This window comes from Aulonocara stuartgranti (assembly GCF_965226115.1).
Source record: "Aulonocara stuartgranti genome assembly, chromosome: 1".
Lineage (NCBI taxonomy): Eukaryota > Metazoa > Chordata > Actinopteri > Cichliformes > Cichlidae > Aulonocara > Aulonocara stuartgranti.
In genome coordinates this window covers 10,510,072-10,524,795 of record NC_138939.1, presented here as the reverse complement: position 1 = coordinate 10,524,795, position 14,724 = coordinate 10,510,072, and the positions used below count along the sequence as shown (strand labels likewise).

The window sequence follows — 14,724 nt, the reverse complement described above, 5'->3', positions numbered from 1 at the left end:
GAGAAGTCCAACTCTGTGGGACAATGATGTCAATATAAAATGTATCCACAGCAGTGCAGGGATTTAGGAGAGTTTTAGTCCTTATAAGCCCCTTCGGTTTGGGCTGTGAACATGCATCCTACAACTCTAAGTGTCTGGCCAAGGCTTAGAGAGTATTTGACTTAGTGTCAAACCTAAGCCATGGCCCTGAAGTGATCCGGTAATTAAGATTCTGTGTACACCGACATGTCATGATTTTTCTGACAGAAGAAAGATTGCCTGTGCCGTAATTGGATTAGTCCAGTTGGGGCTGATGAACAGATATGACACTGACAGTAGAGTTCATCCATCTGCATGCTTTCCGCTTGACAGTGTGAAAAAAACCATCAGCCAGCACCACTCTTTTTTAAATTCTTTGGAAGTAAAAGTTGAGGCTTTACAGCATTTAAGACGCTAGTTTTAGAAAATAAAACTCCAGGTTACAGTGTGTTCAACATGTACATAAACCATTTTGGAATCAAACATTTAATACACATGGTTTAAAATATACGAACACAGTTAGGTTGAGTTTAGAGGAAGGGGACAAACAAGAGAACTATGTTGATCCCAGCAGAACCCCCTGCTTGCTTGACCCAGTCTGACACTGCTCTCCTGACCACACAGCTGCATTACACCTGTACATACAATATAGCTTATTTTTCAATTCTGTTAAACATTCTTTATAGGCCGTACAATAGATCATGTTCAAACAGAAAAAAAGAAAGAATAGTTAATATATTTCAGTGAAACTAAGAAAAGGAACCTATGAAATAATTTATCAAAAACAGAAGATAAAATGATTTTATTTCTTGTAGAGTGAAGCACGGATGTTCAGAAATGGGATTTTATACTCATGTTTGAAAATACGTCTTTATTTTCTCTCTTTTGTTTTGTTATTATCGGTTGAAGCTGGGATAGACCCATTGTCATGAGGTTTATTCAGATGTGCTTTGATCATTGTTCATTTTTTTCCATTTAATTTTTTTGGCTGCACAATCCCTGTGTAAAATCCCTTGTGGATTGGAAAGTTCAAAGAGATTTTGTTCAATGAAAGCTCTTACATCAATACAAGAATTAGCAAACTGCACTGTAAAAGGATGATTGATGGTACTGGTTTTGTGGATTCAGAAAAAAGGGTTCTTTGCACAACTGAGGTTAAAAGGATCAGAATTGTATGTTCAAACGCAATTTTATTTTTTGGACCTTTTGTTGTTTTAAGAAAAAAAAATCAAACTTTGCCATCAGATTGTTTTGGGGACTTATGCTGCCATATGTCATTATGTTTAAGCCATTGTTGCTTTCCTGTAATGAAGTTCTCTCTATGTCCTTTTCTTGCCTTGTATTTTGAAGGGTTAATTGCATTTATTGACCTGATTTTCATATCTTTTTTTGTTCATGGGACAGTTCTTCCACAGGTTGTTATCTGATGTGACACCATCCACTGAAGACATGCCAAAAGTAGATCACGCTGCTTTTCTCCAGTTTTTTGGTTTGTTATGCGAGGAGGAAATTCTGCCTTAAACCCAGCCTGTTCTCTCTGACAGTACTACCTGTGAACAGTGGTCAGACACGCTGTATTCTGGGGATGCCAAATGTTCTTCGAAACAAACACTCTGCCAGAATCAGTTTTGCCTCAAGCTCATTCTGACACAAATAAGGATGCGGTCATCCATTACCATTTCCATTGGTTACAAGGACCAAAATGTAAACAAACTCAGATAACTGAGAAGTTTGCTCCAATCAAGCATTCAAATGAGAGCCTTTAAAGTGTTCGTATTTAGTCATAGGCAATTTTGCACCATGAAGATTTTTACCATGAATCATTGCATTCCCAGCTTCACAGTCTAATTTCACTGTTGTTATTCATTGCCATAAAAACTCACAATCTATTTAGGTATTTAAATTTACAGTGAATGAAAAAAAAACCTCATTTATTTTGTTGGTTTTTTTTGTCTTGAACAATCTGAGTTACTGTTTTCTTTCTTTTCGTTTGAAACAGAGATGTAATTTGAATTAGCATTGGCTCTGGTCCGTTTCCCTGATTCAGGATGATATTTCCCATAGTGCTCCTGAACTCTGTAGTTCTCTAGTTCATTATATTCTGCTTAGACTAAAATAAAGCACAGTCCTGTAGAAGACTGAGGCTCCTTTGTCTTTTTTATCCATATACATAGCCCGATTAAATAACTCCTAAATGTTTGGATCTAGCATGATGTGAATGCATGACCCCGTTTGCAAAGATGTGAAGTGTTCGGTGTCGTCTTGTCACTTGGATTGTGGAGAGAATGCATTTAGGACATGTCATTGTATTAATTGAGCTAACAGCACTAACCATATCCGAATACCAAATTAGATGAGACGGTTAGTAGAAAATCGTTTTAAAAAGGGCGAATAATGCATAATAAATGAAAGGGAGATTGGAATAGGGAGAGGAATAAATTGTGAATTGATTAAAAGGAAATGGATATTCAGTCCTTGTCTTATGGAGTTGTTACAGTAGAAACAAAATCAGGTGCAATTTGTGGTACCAGTTATCATCTGTGAATAAGAAGCAGGTGGTCATTCCATTAATCAGAGGCTTTTCTCATGCTACTTTTTTTATTGACAAAGAATATGGCCAGGGTCCATTCTATGGCTCAGAGGCCCCTCCTCTGTCAGAGTTACCCAGCAGTCACCAGGTGCCTCAGAACCTATAACAATGAAATGAAAATACCACACAATATTGCAACTAACTTGAACCCCCCAGTGGACTATAGATCTTTGCAGATCAACATGGTTCAGCAATTTCCAGCAGCCACAACTGTCCATCACAGCAGAAGGAAAACGTCAAAACTTTGTGACAGTAATTGTTCCTAGAAAAGAGTACGACACCCAAGGGGCCATCAATGACCAAACCATCCCATGACACCGAACATCATTTCTTGTTTATAGGTCTCTTTGCTGTGTCTGTGCAGTAGCATTCATGTGGAAACAGATTTATGGTTGCTAAATTTGCAGGTGATAAAAAGGCAAAGAGTGGCCAGTTGGGGCACTAACTCTTGGCTTTTCACATGCTGACTCCCGTGCTGATTCTCCAGGGACTTGCACTCATTGTGCACCAGACACTCCATGATTCCACATGACAAACTGGATTGTTCCTTGAGTGAGTCCTGCTGAATTATTTTGGTCCTTTCGATTGCATCTCCTACCCCTGAGATTTTCCTCCACTGTTGCCTTTGAGCCATAAGCCTCGACAGCCACCGTTGTCGATACTCAATCTGTTCTGTAACCCCTAAAGCTGATGAAATGTGCTAACAGGGGTTTGTTTGTTTGTCTCCAGGAGGGGGGCCAAGGGAAAGAAAATGGAACAACAAGACCCTTTTGACAGTTCCATTTTTTTCCCCCAATGTTTTGGAGTGAGGGATAATCATGAAGTATGGATTGGATAGGGGAAAGTTATTACGTTTTGTTGTCTTTATCCTTGTTTGAGTTGTAAAAAAAAGGTCAGATTGTTCCAAACATGGCTCTTTGCAGTTCTTTGGTTTATCCTCAATTCTGACTGCCCTTCTCTCTCAGTACGGAAAGAGAAAAATCGTTTTTTGCACTTCTCTCAGCCTTGTATCCTTCTAAGTCTTCAGTGTAAATTTGACAAACACACAACCTCCTCCTGTCTGGCTGGAGTGTTTCTTCTGTGTATTTACTTTATTGGTGATTCTGATTGAGATGGGGTGGTCTTATGAAGCTCAAATATCGTTGCTGACAGCAAAAGCACAGATAAGAAAAAAAACGGGTGCTAAAAAGATTAGCCTCGATCTTTCTAGTGTCCTCAAGCAAGTGTCTTCAGGATTTGAGTATCACATCATTCACATCAATAAATGCACTATAAGTGAGAAGTGCAGTTTGTACAACTGAATTGGCTATTTCAGACAGCACATGCAGTTCGGGATTTTTTTTTCTTGCAGTTTACCGAAGAATGACAACAACGCTTCAGATATTACAGTCAAAATTCTATTGCATATATAAAGCTTATTTTTTGTTTGTGTTGTTCTTTTTATTTATTTTTTTCAAAATGCACCTTAAACTACAGTTAAAGCTTAAGATAAAAAAGACTGCCCTTTTTCCTCATGTGGGACATGTCATTAAAACAAAATTAATGGATTTATGATAAACTGAAACAATTCCGTCATGTGTGTTTTGCAGCTGACACTAATATGTAATTTACAGAAAAGCACTCCAGACCATTACTTTCAAAAGCTTTTAAATCTATGTCATGTGTCACATTATACCAAGGAAAGGCTTATATGCAGGTAATTGTGAATAACAGCCTTTCAACATCTTAACTATGCCCTACACAAATATTTACCATATTGACTTATCTCTTGTCACTTACCATGCATTTAGCATCTGACTTTTATCGTCCATTAATCTATCAATGCATCCATTAGGGACACTCAACCATCCAGGAGCCTCTGCACACTCCAATGGGCCTATTAGCATGTCCCTTAATGGGAGACATGCTGCAAACACTAGGCACAAGTTATGCCACCCAGAAAGCTGAATCTGTTGTCAACACTTTTTAAATTGTAGTTTTACATTTGTTCTCCCTCTTTTTCCACGTGCATCTACAAGCCTCTGAATGAGGCTCTCATTGGCTGTGACTAAGTGTGGCAAGTTTCAGCTGCATCCCTCTTAACATGCAGATTCTTAAATAACAAAAGATTAAAACTAACTGAAAGTGTGAAGAAGACCTGGGCAAGCAAAGCTGCACAATCCCTTTGATCCTATTATGTATTACAAAAGCGTAATCAATATCTAATCAAGGGGAATACAGGATGCCATGTCTTACAGAGCTCTTTGTTGTTAGAGGTGAGGTTGCCATGGCGACTGGACAGGTGTGAAGAGCTTAGGCTGCAGCGTTATTGATGGAAATTAAGAAGCATTGATGAGACTTGAAGATGCTGGGATTGAAAAGGGAGATAATTAAAGAGAGAGCTGCAGTGGGAGACATGGCGAAGGTGGAGACAAAAGAGATTTAAGTTGGAGATATAAGGTGGAAACTTGGGTATGTTGCCTTCTGTCTACAATGCTTTCCACGAAAACATCATTAAAATAATTTACTCACATGTCCATGTGATCTCTCCTGAATCAAAGGAAGCTTTTAAACCAAGAGTAATGTATTCGTATCTATACTTTTACAGTTTTCTTTTACATTAATAGGTTGGTAGTAACATTGATTACATTGATTATTTTAACAGTTTTCTCAGTTTGTTTTCCGAGAGCAGCCTGAGAAGGCCAACAACAACAGCTAAGTCTGTTTGTTAAATGTCCAGATAAAGTCCTGGAAAATATGAGTTAACATACAAAGTTCAAAATTTATGTTTGGGAGAAAAATGTAAGCAATGTGAGGAAGTAAGGGAGACAAATGAACAAACCTCGCTTGCTCAACAGAGCACCTAAAGGTTCATCAATGCTTTTTTCACAAGATTCCTCATTATTAATTAAAATCTAATTGTATTTCTTAATAAAGCCACTGTAGAGAAACACATCTCCCAAAACCTGCTGGCCACCCCTATGAAAAAATTCTGAAAGCCTGGATTATGCACATTTGGAAAGTAGCTTCAAACTAAGCTAAATCAGTAACTCAGTAAAAACCTAAATCATGTTCAAACATCAGGCTTTTCCATCATTTCAGATTAACAATTCTTGAATTCATGGAACTTGGAACACCACCATTACAGTCTCAGGCCTTGACTTTTATATACCGTGTCCCTTTCTCTCTCATTTCATCGTGGTTCATAGGGTGGTAAAACTGTAACTATAACTCTAAGGGAAGAAAAAGTACAGCTAAAGAAGGCATCAAAACATCTGAGTCATGGCTGACCCGGGCAAAGTGAAGATGATGTCACTGCACAGCTTGTGCTCCAGAGGAAAGCTTGTCAAGCGCTGTGCCTGCACCGTGTCTACTGCTCGACCCTTAACTTGTCTGAGCAGCAGCAGTCCAGCAAGTTCCGTCCATTCTCGTCCTCAGCTATGCCCAGTCCCACAGAGAGCTGTCCGTCAACATCTGATTAACACTTGAGATAATAGGTCATTAAAGTTCCCCTTCAATCAATGAGTCCAATCGAGTAATCAAGGCCTAGATTGAATGAACCAAAACCAGCATGGAGCCCAGTGGGAGAGATCAGCCTTTAATCAGTATTGGAGTGAGTGTTGCTTTCATCTGTAGATGTACACAGAATAAAACTGCTGTGGCTGAAACCACGCAATGGAAAACTTGATGATGCTTTTCTCACTTTGAAATGAAAATTTATTCATGAGCCTTGTGAGGTCAAAATCTGTGAAAAAATCTAGTGTAAAATCTTAATAAACCAAGAGGTTCTTGTGATGGGTACTTTTTTTTCTACCTATTAACAGTAAGTGAATTTCCTTTGTTAAAGTTTTATGACCCCCAGGTCTCTTATGCTATCCAAAAAACCTGTGGGTGTGCAACATACAGCCTCTTTGTTTCTGCATAGCATTAACTTTGGAACTTGTTTAAATCTTACTTGGTTTTTCACAGTTCAGTTTTTGACAACCTGCCACCTTTCAGTATATGAAATTTCATAATTTCTCATAAATAACATATATTATTACTTTCTGATAATTATTTTAATCACACAGATACACAATCATCACTTAGTCTTTTGAATAATTATGCAAAGCCTGCACACAAGCCTGCAACTTTGTATAGTGTGTGTGTGTGTACTAGGGTACATGTGTGCTAAACCACTTGAGTGAGTAGCTATTGCTGAATGATAGCTGAGCTAAAGTGAAAGAATGAAGCCTGGTGACAGAGAGATCAGAAGGATCAAGCATTATTATCAAAAATGACTCCAGTACTCCCTACTGTGGCCTCACAGCTTCCTCCAGTCAAGTTGTTGTTTGTTTATTGTGTTTGTGTGGATAGTCCATCTTCTTCAATCAATGCTATTTCAGCTTCCATTAAAAGGAGACGAGATGAGCCAAGGATGGAAAAGTTAAGATAATAATAGGAGGTGAGGACACTGCCTATTTGTCATTTTTTAAAATCACTATTCAGATGGCCAAAATATCCAAAACATTAATTAAATCCAAAGAAGTCAGAAAATGTCATGTCATGTTATGTCATCTTCTCTGGAAATAAAGGCATCCAGACATGTATTTCTCCCATTAATTCAACACTGGTTTGTTCCTGTAAGAACTGTTACACATGATGCCAATGTGGTTCATAAAAAGACATATCACTGCAGGGAAGTGTGCCTAATTCTGTTCTGAGAGTAGCTCTCGTAAAGAGACACTGTGGCTAGCCTACTAATAGAGCTGTGAGGGGAGAATGATGCAACTCGGAGGCAATGCTTTAATTTGCCCTTGGTTTCGCACACGCGTCTAGGAACAGCCACTCTGTTCCAAAGCTGATTGGCCCGTTTACCTTTAGACATGGGCCAACCACTCGCCTCCAAGGTATGAGGTAGCTGGATTTAGCAAGTGTTCAATTTTGTTTTGCTGTGTTCCTTTTTTTTTGGCATGGGTAGGTCAAATCAAGTAGATGCAATCACTGGGGTTGTAGGTGAAATCGTGGAGTCTTACACCTTTTCTTGCAACCCTGAGCGCACATATGACTATTTACCTTACATATTACGTTTAAATGTTTAAAGTTCTTTCTTATCAAAGATGTTTGTAGTTCAGCCCACTGAGTCCAGAATGCTATTTGTATCTTAGCAACCTGTGCAGCAACAGAGGACGATCCAGAAGCTACTTATTAACCTGTTGCTATGACTACAGCAGTAGGCAATAACTCAGAAGATGCCTTAACCCTTTCACTCTACACTGCTACGCCAAATCAACAGGCAGATAATATTCAGAACATTTGGTGAATTTAAGAATCAGAGGATTCATATTGCTTTTCTAAGTATACAGTTTTGCATGCGCATGTGTGTGGAGAAGAGATCTTGTGTTTTTCTTTGCTATATCCCTAGCAGAATATTTTTGCTCTATCCAAAAGAAGTCAAATAATCAATGCACCACCTCCATGAAAACAATAGCAAAGTTATTTTTCTTTTGTTTTCCTTCTTGAAGTGTGGAGAATACTTAATTGCATATGCATAGATGTATTCCACAGGATATGTCTCGCAAGCCCAATCAAACTGACATACATTTGTGAAGGGATACAGATGTTTCCATTTTTTCCTGTATACCTGCTAAGAGGAGCACTGAGTGATGACAAATGTTTTCCACACACAGGTTGAAGCATGTGTGAACTGATTTGAATTGATGTTATTCCAGGAGAAATCAATGCAGTTTTTTTCTTGGTGTTTTTTTTTTTTTTACAGCTGCAATTACGCCCCTCACGTCAATTCATCAAGAGATTTGCATGAGGTAATTGTTGGCACCACGTCTACTGATGCATTTTTATTACATTTCAATTAGGAATTGAATCCAATTAGGAAAGTCATTCCAATCAACAAACAGGAGTCCCTCCTCAACGCAAAGCCTGAAGAGGCTGCTAAACTGAAGGACAGACACTGTGCCAGAGGCCCATCTATTGTTTAATCCAATCCAAACCAATATGATGCATTGTAACACAGGAATATAAAGTAAAACCAGTTTATTGACGCAGCCTTCTGACACCTTTGTATTTTTGTATACATTTTCTTCATCATTTCGGTACAAATAAAAACTAATAGGCACTTAATTAATTTCTCTTTTTTATTTTTCTTTTGTTTGGATTTTGTTTGGGTACATCAAGACATCAAAGTAATCGCACAAGGCAGCCAACTACTGAGATTTCAAATTTATTAATTTTCATTAATTATAAATTGCCGAGCATTTTAAGGACTACTTACAAGTCTTTTATTATGATTTCCAAGAACTTAAGCCATGGAAAAAATTAGGTAAAACACAGACGTGAGGGTGCAGATGGGAAATTCACAAACTATAATAAAAGATGTTTTGTTAGGTCGTCGTGAAGTAAAAATATAATAGTTTGGGTGGGGGGTTGTTTCTTGCAAAGCACTATAAGTCAATAACTAAAGACTGTTGATGTTTCAACTAGTGATATAGTAGTATACACACACACACACACATACATATATACATATATATATATATATATATATATAAAGTTTATGTAATATTCACGAAATATACCAAAGACCTAACAACCAGCTAACCCTGATATTTGCTCCCTCAGGAGATGAGACAATATTAATAAAACACACCAAGTAACCCGACCTGAAACCAAAAGTCAGGAGTGTTAAGCAATGTGTTTTTTCGCTAGGCAAACACTCAATACCTATTCAAAAGAAGCCTAGAATTCGAGGTTGCTTTCTAATACCATTACATCATGTTAAAATCCTTAAAAATAAATAAATTAATTAATTTAAATATGTATATCAAAACTTGTTCCGAGACAATAGAAAGCAGACGGGATGGTGGTGGCTGCCTCTGGCTTGCAGAAGCGCTGTGCCTTTGATCTCGGGGAAAGAGCAGAGTTAAGTCTACCAAGTGTTTGTGTGCACGGTGCTACTGCCCCCTGGGGGAGAAGCTAGGGATAATCGGAGCTGGGAGCGGCAGATGGCTCATGCAGCTTCAGCACCAAAGAGCACTCTTTCTATCCACCAACAAGGAAACTCATGAGGAGGAAGTACTCCCCTGGGTTTCTATCATCACCACACTAATCGAATCAGCCTTAGGAAAAAATGACAGCTTGGCTAACTTAGGTTGTTATATGGCCGTGAGCGCTAATAAACAGAACTGTTTCCATATCCATATGCAACATCTGTGGGAAAATGAGAGGATGTGTAACACGTCTATCTGGTTTTATATTTAAGTTTCGGGGTTTTTTCTGTCTTCCTTTTTTCTTTTTTGTTCCATATATGTATATAAATACATTCCTCAAATTCCCTTTTTTCCCGGATCACTCTGAAGCAGATGCAAACACACACATGGAGACAAAAATGCAGCTGCGGCAAATGGAGGTGTGCAGATTGCCCACTTAGACTGTTATATTATCTTTTTTGTGTTTACTTTCTATTCTCTGCTCCCATTTTCAGTCTTTCTTCTGTGCTCTCTTTGTGGCTCTGTCAGGTGTGTACGTCTATTTCCTATCCTCATTGTCCTGTCTCTTGTCATCCTTTCACCCGTCCCTCATCTATCCGCCATCATCAAGGACCCGGTGGCCTCCTACGTAGTGCCAGTGGAGAGAAGGGTCTGTATCTCAGCAACGCACCTAGCAACAGCTCCTCGTAACTATGGATTATAACCTGTTGCCAAGGGAGACAGAGATGGAGGATTGATTTTGTTTTCCTTTTTTCTTTTTTTAAGGGATAAAATTCAAAGTGAATTAGATACATGAATAAAAAATGCATCAGACAAGGCACACTAACATTTATGAATGGTGACATTATTCATTTACAGTTTAATCCTTGAGCTTTACCTTGATATAGATCAATAAAGATTAGCAACAGATGAGCAACAAATACATTTTTATCATGTAAAATTATTTTTGGCAGATCTCTTGCACTAATTGTTTATGGACGATGCTGTCAGTACTATCTATTAACATCATTCATTTATTCATTTTATAACAATATAGATAAATTATGGAGCTTTGTTGACCATAAAATTATTTAATCATCAAATGACAATTTAATGTACTGTGTATATTTAAAGGTGGCAATACATGTATTTAAGATAATTTGACTAGAATTAAATACAGGCATAAATTATACTATTAGTCAACCGTTTTTATAATGAATACATGCGATTTAGGTTTAGATGAATCTGCAAACTAAGAAAACATTAGAGTAAAAACCATAGAATTTGCCGTAGAAATTTAGCAGGTCAGTAAAGCAAAATGCATTTACATGACTGAACAAGATGAAAGGTTCTTTCAATTATGCTACAATTCAAGTTTTAGTTTTTTCTACTTTTAAAGTTCATGAAAAAAGGTTATGGTGTATTAACACAAAGACAGGCTGTTTTTAATGTCTATTTGTTTCAAGATTCAAGAATTAAGATTTTTTATTTGTCACATACGAGTACAACACACAGAGAAATGTGTCCTGAACTGCTCCTTTGACTGTGCAAGACATAGACAATAAGTAAATGAAATAAATGTACATTGTGCAATGTTAAAAATTTTTGTGCCATATTAGCACAGCAATGTATTGACAGTTTAGGACATAATTTGGTTCTTATCACCTAAAATGTCAAAATATACCATTTTCCCAGGTTTGCCCCAATGTTTGCATGCAAATGTAAGTTGACACATTATTAGTAAAGAAAAAAGAAACCAATAAGAAATGAGCACACAAACACAGTGACTCTATGAAAAATTCCGCTTTCCCCTCTTCATTTTGGTGCTTCTCAACCATTCTCTCCATCACCCACTCTCTGATGAGTGCTTTTACATGGCCACACAAACTTGTCATTAAACTAACCCACTATTTTCCATCACCTCTGAGCTAAATTACCACACTCTCCTTGGCATCCCGTGGACCAGCTTGTGGATATGAAAGCCCACAATTCCCCTGCTATCACCTCTCTGGGCACTCGCAAGTGCACTAATGATAGCCTGCCACCGGAGAGCCGGTGGAATGGAGCAGTAATGTCCTTGGAAAGTGCAAGCTGGTGAGCACGCTGTGGGAGAGAGGCCTGATCTATGTCAGGCTCACTCTCTCTTTTGGTGTGGTTAGTCAGCATCCTCAGGCCTCTGTGTTAATGGGCGGATAGGTTGAACCCTGATGGCTGGATGCTTGTGATGGGGTCCTGAATCTGACAGAGGTCTGTACCATTAGCTCACCAGTGTTCTCGATAGAGAGAGTACTGATGAACACATGTATGAGCATGTATACACACACACACACACACACACACACACACACACTAATTTTTGCCATACTGCTGCCTTGAGTGCATACCAAGCAGGTAAAGTTTTAAGCCCTTACTGATCTCCCAAAGCTATATGAGGGAATGTTATGTAAATTGTTTACGCACACAGAGATCTACACACATCAGACACATAGTAAATTCTAACCCGTATACAAATCATACTATTCGTTGTACTTATTTTGTACACCATCTATTATTAGTGATGAACTGTATATATGTTAACAATACAGAGTGAAAATAAACCTTTCACTATATGACTTTCTATAACTATATAACTTTCCATCGCATTGTATAGTAAAAAGAAAAATGCATACTATTTTAACACTGTTATTAATCTTTTATTTATTTTTTTATTTATAATACACTTTCCTTTAATTAGTTTTAAGTTATTTGAGTGGTCTGTTTTACTGGTTGTTCACTTTACTCTTTTGATTTCGAAGCTTGTAAAAAAGTACATTTTATAGCTCTTCATTATTTTTTATTTGCCAGTGCAATTCAAGAGATTCATATTTCCTCAATTTTAAAGGATAAACTGTTCTTAGCATAGCACAAAGTGAAAAGAAGTGTTTTTCGTTTAAGCTGTTAGTGTTAGTGCAGAATGCCTAACACTGAAGCCTAAATATATAGTCTTATTGGTTTTTGTTGTTCATTGGATATAAATACAAAAAAAAGGTATTTACCATTTTGTTTATTTTGCTTTTAAAATAATTCTTTAAATGTTTCTTTCTTACTTGCTTGCTTTTTGTTTTACCAGAAAATATAACAGCAACTCATCTTTTCTCCCCTGTCTGTTAAGCTGATGGAGAAGACAGAGCCCAAATGACAAGTTAAAATTAGGATGAAGCACTAAAAATAAAATAGTGCATGTGGACTGAAAATTTTAATGTTGCTTTAAAAAAATCTATTTCAATAAAAAAAATACATGTTTCAGAATTCTTATTTTGTAAAGAAGAAATAGGCACATTGGTGTCAGTGATTTATCACCACCTTGTGGTTACTGGAGGTAGAACTTAAGATATATTTTACTGTCATAAAAACACCTAAAGATGCATATACCTATTGAACAAATATGCTGTTTCAAAGTGATAATATGCTAACTAAATGTTTCCATGCATGTTTCATAGAAATGGAGGGCATTCCATAGGACAAGAAAAAAATCTTGCAATTCAATTATTTGTATTATACATAGCATACATGCATGATTATTATCCTAATAATAATAATAATAAGTCTGTCTTTTATGCTGTTTTAAGTAGTCTGCAATAAAAATGATTTGCATAGTTGACATAAATGTGAATCAGCCGCAACGAATAGTGTACTTTCTATACCAAGATGTAATTTGCTTTTCCGCCACTGGAGGACAGTACAAGTCTATAACAGACCCAAATTGGGTGATGTTAGGTTGAAGCCCTCCTGGGAACAAAGGATTAGTTGGTGGTCCAGCACAATCAAAAGACTGCCGTATGTAAATCGTGCAAATCCACTATGGAAGAGGAGGGTTATGCCAGTTTGATTTCATGCCCAGTCAACCCACTGGAAATGGTTCTCAGGCCAGCAGACCCCATGTCTGAACTGTTATGGGGGGCAAATCCTTTGTAAAAAGTCAACCACCAACACAAAGTCACTGTTCCTGCAAAATGTTTTGTCACACAGGTTTCATTTTAGTATCTCATTGGACTCTTGCTCTATGTCTGCTGATGGTTATTACTGACTTTTCATTTTACTGCAGTATTGTGTTAAACATTTCAACTGTACAACACACTGCCATTTACAGATAAAAATTGTGTGCTGTGTACTTAGCACAAAACCTATTGTTGTAGTGTAGGTTAAACTTGTATCTAGTTAACTTCTTGCCTTGTTTATCATTTTCCAGTGAGAGGGTAAAATTATGATGAAGGAAGCACATTGCCATTCCAGTCAGACTATCAGTCACCAGGGGACAATGTGAGTTTTGCAGTGTGGGTGAGTGAGTAGGTAAATAATTTGGGAGAGGAGATAGGGACACAATTAAACTGGCACATGTAAATGTTGGCTAAATGGGACGTGTGGAGGAGTAGAAGCCTTCTCAAGCAGCTAATTGATCAATTAAGTAAACACAGTCCACTCCTGGAGGGGTGGTGTGGTGGGGTTAGAGAATAGGTGCATGATAAGGTGCTAATGACTCATCTGTGCCTAAAATATCAGCTTGAAGATGATAATGCAACAGAAACGGCAGTGGTAAGACAGAAACACCTGGTGACTGGTATAATATGTGAATATATGAAACAAAGCTAAAAGTCATGATATGTTGCATATGTGAGTATAAATGCTGCACTGGTCCATTAGGTGCAGATATGAGATGCTTTATGATTTTTATTCCATAGATTTGTTTTTACATCTTATGTTTTCACAAAGACATATTGTTTCAACTTGTATTACTGCCAGTTTACTTCCTGCAGAAATGTAATTTGGCTCATTCATACTAACAAAGAGAAACTTTTTTTTTTATACAAATGCTTTATCCTTTACAAAAGACTGAACTGCAGTGGAAACTCCTATATAAATTTCTGTTTATTTGTTTGTTTGTTTGTTAATTAATTCTGACCTGTATTTAGCCAGGAATATACGAAATGTCAGTCCAAAGGATGGCATCCTCCATCATCAGTCAACAACTAGAATACAATATTTACACACTGGTGTCATAATTTTGATGGCTTGGTCCAATAAGTCTTCAAATCTTTCCCACTATATTCTAACAACAAAATTAACATTGCAATAGCAAGATGATAGAGTAGCTTATTATAACATGCCTTCAAAAGTATCACTAAAAATGTGTAT

At 37.3% G+C, this 14,724-nt stretch overlaps 1 protein-coding gene across 2 annotated transcripts in view; it reads left to right on the top strand.

Annotated features, from left to right (window-relative positions):
* Positions 1-10,152, top strand: part of celf6 (CUGBP Elav-like family member 6) — a 171,833-nt gene extending 161,681 nt beyond the window's left edge. Inside the window, exon 13 of one of the 2 annotated variants that reach the window (XM_082536061.1) lies at positions 10,102-10,152. The gene's annotated coding sequence lies outside the window, so the exon portion shown is untranslated. Of the gene's footprint in view, positions 1-1,422; positions 2,140-10,101 lie in introns of those variants that run through there. The other variant, XM_082536060.1, reaches the window with a different exon arrangement.
* The last annotated feature ends 4,572 nt before the right edge of the window (positions 10,153-14,724 follow it).